At 47.9% G+C, this 8,327-nt stretch overlaps 1 protein-coding gene across 1 annotated transcript in view; it reads left to right on the top strand.

The window, feature by feature from the left end:
* Positions 1–5,647: 5,647 nt before the first annotated feature.
* The window catches only part of SARDH (sarcosine dehydrogenase), a 62,225-nt gene continuing 59,545 nt past the window's right edge, over positions 5,648–8,327 (top strand). Inside the window, exon 1 of the mRNA XM_087704476.1 lies at positions 5,648–5,853. The gene's annotated coding sequence lies outside the window, so the exon portion shown is untranslated. The remainder of the gene's footprint in view (positions 5,854–8,327) is intronic.

The following is an 8,327-nucleotide window of genomic DNA, read 5'->3' as shown; positions in this document are numbered from 1 at the left end:
ACAATTCATATCATATATTTTAAATCAAGTATATTTATATATATTACTATCATCATACCTCAACCTTCATTTGACTATAATTGTTTTTATGTCCTTTTATATAAAATATTCCAAATTTAAAGCAAAACCACACAATGGCATTCCATTAGCTCTTCCTAATATCATCCAGTGACATTACATCTTTATAACATATTCTATATAAAATTGGTTATATTTAATAACAGAGTTTTTAAACCTCCTTTCATAGTCACCATTTGCAATTTATATCAAATTTCCTCTTATCAAACCAATATATATTGTATATGCATTATCATTATCAATCAATTATTTAACTGAATCCATTATCACTTCATTTTATACATAATGCTTTAAATTTAATTAAATTTGACTTAATTTTTCATTATAAGCTTTCATTACATCAACATGTGTCTTTCCAGTAATAGTGCAGTCTTGTGTCTCTTGCCATTTGTGGCATTAGTATTCTATTCTGGTTATTTCCTTAGTAAGTTTTGTATGGACTTCTCTTCGCAACTTATTGCTTTTTGCATATCTTGTATAAGCTCAAAACCCTCCATCTGCTTCTTCAATCAGCTTATCTTTGGTTATCACTAGTACTTCAGACAAAATTTCTCTCCTTAATTCCATCAATTCTCTCTTTTCTTCTATACTTTGAGATCTGGGGTAGAGCTCCAGTCCATTTATCTCGCCTTTCCATATTCCACTCTTTCCATTTCCAACCATGCTCAGTTCACTGTCAGTATCAACAGTTTCTTGTCTGTTTATTTTTTCCTTCAGTTTTTAGAACTCTGACCTCCACTTTCTTCATTTGATGAAAATCCTCAATTTTTTCATCCAATGTTGCTGTTCTAGGATCTATGTCCTCCAATCTCTTCTCAATTCTCTCTGTTACTTCTAATAATTTTTGAATTTCAAACATAATCATTTGCAATGTTAAGGTTTCTTTTTCATGTTGTGCCATTCTTCCAACTTGTAAACACTGCCACTCTGGCATTCAAAACTTTATTAAATTTAAATTTATTAAATTTAGTTTCAATTGTTCCTTCTGGCCTTCAGCATTCTTTGGCAAGAATCTTTCTCTCTGTTGGCCTTCTGTAGTCTTTCATCCTTAATCTTTGTTGAATAGAACTATTCACCTATCTATTAGATTTGCCCTAATCTCCTACCATTCTGGGTGGCTAACAAAAGGCAACAATTAAATTATGATAGGATCAGAAGATAAATTCAACAAACTTACATAAAGCCAAATCACGCAAATTGCTTGGAGAGACAGCCAGGTTTTGAGGGCCAGCCTGGAGCATCCCTATCTTGGAGAAGGATGGTTGCAGGGCAGGTGCCCCGACAGAGATGGCACTCTTTCATTGATTGGGCCCAGAACACGCTGATGATGCTGTCAGACTGCCTGCAGCAGAATAAACTATGAGCTGGATGGTCCTTCAGGGCCAGGCAGTGAAAGGGCTGAACCAAAACACCAAATGCAAGATGACCAAAACATGCGTGGCTACCTAAAAAGCTTCCTAATTACCGGTAGGTGTAGGTGCAACTGTGTGCAGGCATTCCTGATAATTCGCCACTTGTTGCTTGAGCAGAAGCTGCCCCCCTCCCACCCATCAAATCTGAAGAGATTCCTGTAGTCCTATTCAGGATCAAAGATGGAATCATGCTGGATTCAGAAGTGTGCAAACATCCACAGCTCTTTAGTCTTTTCACAATTGAGTTTAAGCCTGCTCACACCACTCAACCATGAGGATGAAACAATAACAGCATGATGTATAATTTGGATTTAGTAAGGGTAAAGAAGCCACCAGTACCACCAAAGCTCCAGCGTCTTCACGTAATTGTATGGAGGAAGCTCAAAGGCAGGGACTAAGCAAAGATGGGAAAGATGAGCTTGGAGCTTCTTCCCTTCCAGCTTCATCCTTTGGTAGGACACCAACATGAAGGATACAGGTCATGCATTCAGAACATTCCATTGGATGGACAACATTCTCCCTCCCCTTCTCCCTCCCTTTCTTCCCCTCTCCCTTCCTCCACAGAGAGAGGGAGAGAGTGGATTATCCTGGCTCCCACTGACTCTCTCAATGAGAGCATCTTAAAATAATTCCGCAGTGACCGCAAGCCATTGGTTTGTCCCCACATCCTGTCTGAGAGGCCTGGAATAAGCCACCCTTTTGCCAACTCAAATGTCCTCAATACAATAACCTAACATAATCCAGCCTAAAAGTTTTTATAACTTCTTAGTTGAAAAAAGCCCCAGGAAAGCTGACAAGAGCTAAATACTTTGAAACCGATCTATATTAGTCTCCCTTTATTTCTTTGTAGGTAAATATAAATTTAATGTCAAAAATAATGCTTAAAGGTTCAATGGGGGGGGAGGGGAGGGGAGGAAAAGGATCCAGGAAATTACAGACCAATCAGCCCAACATCAGAATCTGGAAGATCCTAGAAAAGGTAATCAAGCAATTGATCTGCAAATACCTAGAAGCAAACAAAGCTATAATCGGAAGCCAACATGTATTTGTCAAAGACAGATCATGCCAAACAAATCTCATTTCATTCTTTGATACAGTGACTAGTGATTAGTGGACCAGTGAAATGCTGTGAATACAGTACACTTAGATTTGAATAAGGCATTTGACAAAGTAGACCACAGCCTATTTCTTGGTAGGTTACACAGCATCACCACCAGATGACATTGTAACTGGCTGACTAACCACACTCAATGTGTAGTCCCCAGTAGAATTACACCTACATGGAGGGAAGGATGCAGTCAGGAACTCCAAGATTCTGTCTTAGGACAAGTACTTTTCAACATTTTCATACATGATTTGGATGAAGAGATAGAAAACTCATCAAAATTACAGATAACACTAAGCTGGTGGGAATAGCTAACACTTCAGAAGATAAGACTCAAGATTCAGAAAGATCTTGAGAGACCTGAACACTTGAACGCCAACGTATCTAACAAATTTCAGTGGTGAAAAAAAACACTTGGGCAGGAAAAACCAATGCACAGTTATAGAACAGGGGTCTAAGGATCTGCCTCAACTATCTCCTCAGGAAAGCACGACTCTTGAAACAAGTAGTTATCAAAAGGAACTTTTACTGAGAAAAAGTGATTTCAGAGAAGTTGGGGAGAATCTGATGTTTCCACGCAAAGCGTTAAGCTACTCTTCCCCATTCAAAACCCCACCCGTCTTCACCAGTATCCAATACAGTGTCACAAAGGTGTTTTGAGAACTCTGAGGTGTTAGCTTGATAGCAGTTCATCCCCAGGGCACAGCGACCTTGGTGTCTGGAAATGGTCTGGAAGGAAGTCCATCATGTCTCCTAGATAATGCCCCTCCCTAAATCCCATGCAGTTACAGCAAAAGCTAAAGCATGCAGAGAACGCAACCGTGATAGCCACCTCCTCTCCTCCTTCAGAATGGCAGCATCCCAGAGGGGGACCTGGCTAAACAATAGCAAATGGGAGAGGGAGCAAGCAGTCCTGGTGGACAAGGACTTAGCTATGAACCATCTGTGTGCTGCAGCTTTCAAATAAGCCAACACAGTCCTAAACTGCATCAAGGGAAGTAGCACATCAAGAACATGGGAAGTGATAATGCCGCTTTATACTGCACCAGTGAGGCCAAACTTGGAATATTGCATACAGTTTGAGTCACAATGATTGAAAAAAGAAGCGAAGATCCTTGAAAATATACAGAGTAGAGCAACAAAGATTATAAGAGGTCTGAAAGCTAAATCTTATGATAAATGGTTGAGGGAGCTAGGTACGTCTAGCCCCGTGATGGCGAACTTATGGCACGCAGAGCCATTTGTTAGGGCACGTGAGGCGTTGCCCTGTCAGCTACAGCGCGCATGTGCGCACTGGCCAGCTGACTTTGGCCTTCCTTTAAGGCCTTTAAAAATGGAAGTTCGGGAATGGACTTCAAGTTTGCTTGTAGGGCTGTTTTTCACCCTCTGGAGCCTTCAGGTGGCTTCCCAGAAGGCTCTGGAGGGTGAAAAATGGCCCTACAGCAAAACTAGAAGTCCATTCCTGAGTTTCTGGTTTGCCCGTAGGGCCATTTTTTTGTCCTTCGGAAGAGGGAGATGCTATTTTTGCCCTCCCAGGCTCCTAGAAAGCATCTGGGGCCTGGGGAGGGTGAAATACGGGTCCATTGTGAACCAAAAGCAGAGAGGGTCGTGCATATAGCATTATGGGTGTGGGACACCTGCGCACAACCCCCCTGCGCTCCCCCCGCTTTTGGCACGCGATGGGGAAAAGGTTAGCCATCACTGGTCTAGCTCTAGCCCATCAAATGAAGGATTGAGGGACATGATAGAATTTCCCAATACTTGAGGGGCTGCCACAGAGGATGCGGGATGGACAATTCAAATCCAAAGTATTTGAGGGCAGCATCTGAAGTTATGGATAGAAAGTGCCTATGGACGTGATGACGAACCTATAGCACACATGCCAAAGGTGGCACACAGAGCCCTCCCTGCTGGCATGCCAACCATCACCCCAGCTTGGCTCTACCGCATATGTCTGTGCACCTCCCGCCAGCCAGCTGGTTTTTTGGGGGGTGGAGTGCATTGCTGGAAACTCATATGCAGGGTGGTAGGGTGCATGTTCAGGGGTCATGCATGCATGTGTGGGGGCTGGACACATGGGATGGTAGCGCTTGTATGGGGGGGTCATGTGTGCATGCACAGGGGTGGGGCACATGGGGGAATACATGCAGGTGTGGGGGACAAGCCGTGGGGGGCACAGGCACGAGGGCAGGGTGTGTGCATGCACTGCATTATGGGTGTGCATGCATGCATATGCTTTTGGCATGTGATGACAAAAATGTTAGCGATCACTCGTCTAAGGTGATGGCGCAGTGGTCAGAGTGCAGTACTGCAGTCTCCGCCTGCCGCCTGCCTGCAATTTGGCAGTTCCATCCTGATTGGCTCAAGGTTGACTCGTCCTTTGGTCCTTCCAAGGTGGGTCAAATGAGGGCCAGAGGCTGACTCTGTCAACCCCTTAGAGGGGGCTTTAAAAGACGGTGTAGAAGTCTCTGCTGCTATTGGAGATTCTCAGTCGTCCAGAGGATGCTTGTCCAAAGTTTCCAGAACTGAAGAACTTTCTTGGAGGAGAAACAAAACGTCTCCAAGGAAAACGCAAGAAAGTCCAGTTGCCTTTTGAAAAAGCACCTTTGGCGACGTATCCCAGAGAACCAGGGAGACATTTTCGGAACGTGGAAACCATCCACGGGGCAGCAGCTTCCCTCTCCGAGTGGCTGGGGCTCCGTCCCTGGAGGCCTTCGAGGAAAGGCAGGGGGCCCTTTGGCCGGGATGGCGTCGGAGCTGCGGCTTCAGCAGGGAACCGGGGAAAGGAGTCCTTGGCGGCCCCGTCCAACTCCGCCCTGCGGTTACTGTTCCGGAGCGGAGGCCTCGCGGGAGCCTTTTGGCCGCTTCCCAACAGCAGGGGGAGCGAGGCATCCGCGGCGCTGCGACCATCGCCGTCTCGAAACGGGGCAGAAGCGGCAGCTGCAACAGCAACAGGCGAGCCGGGGCCGCCTCCGCAGCATCCCGCCCGCCCTCCCGGCCAATGAGCGAGCGGCCCAGGCGCCCCGCCGACCTGTTCCCCTTCGCCCTCCTGCCTCGCCAGGCTTCTGTGCTGGCTCTGACCGCCGCTCCGGCCCTGCTCCTGCCCGGCTGGGGCTTTTGGCGCGGGAGCGGCTGGTCGGGCTCCTCCTGCTTGGCGGCTCCGGGCGCGTCGGAGCGGCGTCCACGGGGCACGGGGGAGGGGGGCGCGGAGGAAAAGTTGCCCGAGGCGGCGGCGGCGGCGGCGGCCTGAGTGGAAAGGTAACCGAGCGGCGGGGAGGCGCTTGTGGTGTCCGAGGTCCGCCCTAGCCGGGGGGCTCCAAACTCAGTTCCTCTGCTCTGGCGGGCGGCGGCGGGAGGCTGCTTTCCCGGCTGCGGAAGGCTGCTTTCCCGGCTGCGGGCCGGACCAAAGGCGGCTCTGCTCCGGCGGCCCTACCGCGCGGCCACCTGCTCCAAGGCGGCAACGGGGATCAGGCGCTTTCCGGGCTCTTGCCGAAGAATCCAACTCGCCCCGCGGCCCCTTCGCGGGGGGACTCAGGAAGTGGCCAGGAAGGCTGGGGGGGGCAGCATTCGGGGCCCTGCGAGCCCGGCACTGGGGAGCCTTTCGGTGCCGCTCAAGCAGCGCTTCCCCGGGGCTGGACGGGCATTTCTGGGGAGGAGCCGCAGCTGTTGACCAACAACAGCGGAGTGCAGGGTCCACGTGGAGGGGGGGGCGCGCTGCCTCTTTACCCTCCCCCCTTCCGAGCCAATCTGCGCGGCTTCTGCAGCTCCTCCTTCTGTATCATGGGAGGAGGGGGGTATTCTGCTTTCCCCCATAGTGATGAATAGGCCGGGGAAGGCTGCATCTGTTCAAGAGCCTCTGCTCTGGCGCAGTTTAAGGGGGGCGTGGGAGGTGGGTTTGAGCAGCTCTGCTCCCCAGAAGTCTTCAGGCAGATCCAGGGCTCCCCCTGCAGCCTCTTCCTTCCCTGGGCAGCCTTTGGCATAGCAGAGTTTTGGCACCTTCTCAGCAGCTGCACCCATGGTTTTAATTGCCTCCTACAGCCCGTGGGGTGGGTGTGTGAGTATGTGTGCATCAACTTTTGCCTTCTTTAGAATAATTACAATTCTATGAAAAATCATTCAGGCCTTTTTAGATTTTTCTGAACGTTAGCATATCTTAGATAATGTTCTTGGAGTTTCATTTGTGTCCTGCTTGCAAAAAGAGAGATGAGAATCTGAGTAAGCAGCCAGTACAGAACATGGAATAATAGGGCTAGAAGGGACCTTGGAGGTCTTCTAGTCCAACCCCTTACTCAAGGCAGGAGACCTTGTATCATCATGGTCAAATGGTTGTCCAAACTCATGTTGAAAACCTCCAATGATGGAGCACCCACAACTCCAGGAGGCAAGCTCCCCACTCATTAATTGTTCTCACTGTCAGAAAATTTCTCTACTTCTAGGTTGGCTCTCACCTTCCTCCCAATTCCTCCTGCCCCCTGGTGCTTTGGAGAATAAGTCAATCGCTTCTCTGTGACACAAGCACTGGGGGGGGTAATTACCATACCCCTCCCCCCAGTTCTTTTCAATAGGCTACAGCTAGACACGCCTAGCTCCCTCAACTGCTCATCATATGAATTCAGCCTCAAAGCCTTATCACATTGCCGAGCTTCTCTGCACATTTCCAGGATCTCAGCATCTTTTTTGTATTGTGGTGACCAGAACTACCCAAGAGTTAGCCATCCCCTCCAACTTGGTTTCGTCTGCAGATTTGATGGGTTCGATCCTAGGTAGAGGCAGATATTTTTCTCTCTCTGGGCACAATGAGAATATATCTGCTGAACAAAACTCTGCATTGGCAACAGGAAGGGCATCTGGTCAGTAAACACTCCATTCAGACTCCAGCCCGGAAAAAGATTATGGGGTCATTAAAGGGAGACGATGATTATGGGATGGAGGCTAAAACATATGAAGACCGGTTGCAGGAATTGGGTATGCATACTCTACTGAAAAGAAGGACCAGGGGAGACATGATAGCAGTCTTCCAATATTTGAGGGGCTGCCACAGAGAGGAGCCGGTCAAGCTATTTTCTAAAGCACCTGAAGGCCAGACAGGGAACAATGGATGGAAACCGATCAAGAAGAGATTCAACCTGGAAATAAGGAGAAATTTCCTGACAGTGAGATAAATCAACCCATGGAACAGAAGTTGCCTTCCCATGGAATTTGTAGGAGCTTCATCCCTGGAAGCTTTCAAAAAGAGACTGGCCTGCCCTCGGTCAGAAATGGTGTAGGGTCTCCTGCTTGGGGGGGGGTGGACTAGATAATTTACAAGGTCCCTTCCAAGTGTGTTCATCTGTTAATCTATCTCACCAAGATGAATGCTGTGGTCTCTTTAATCCAATGCCTTGCTGAAGTTTAAAGAAACTATGTCCACATTATTTCCCTGATCCACAAGGCAGTAAGGTTTGTTCGGCATGACCTATTTTTAAGAAACTCATGCTGGCTTCTAGTAATTGCTTTGTTCATTTCTAGGTGCTCACAAATCTGCCTGGTTTTCTAGCATATCACCCAGGTAATCAGTGTCAAACAGATAGGTCTGTAGTTTTTTGGTTCCATTCTTTTTCCTGTTTGAAAGTTGGAAGCACACCTGCTCTTTTCCAGTCCTCTGGCAGTTCCCCAGTGCTCCAGGAGCGTTGATTTTTTTCCCAGTGGTCCAAGCTGATGTCTGCCAGTTCCTTCAGAACCCTGGGATGTAA

This window comes from Thamnophis sirtalis, unplaced genomic scaffold (genome assembly GCF_051295495.1).
Source record: "Thamnophis sirtalis isolate CommonGarterSnake01/CBP01778 unplaced genomic scaffold, rThaSir2_p1.2 scaffold_2, whole genome shotgun sequence".
NCBI classification, from domain to species: Eukaryota; Metazoa; Chordata; class Lepidosauria; order Squamata; family Natricidae; genus Thamnophis; species Thamnophis sirtalis.
Note: the sequence above shows the minus strand (reverse complement) of the source record. Positions and strands in the feature narration are given on the sequence as shown.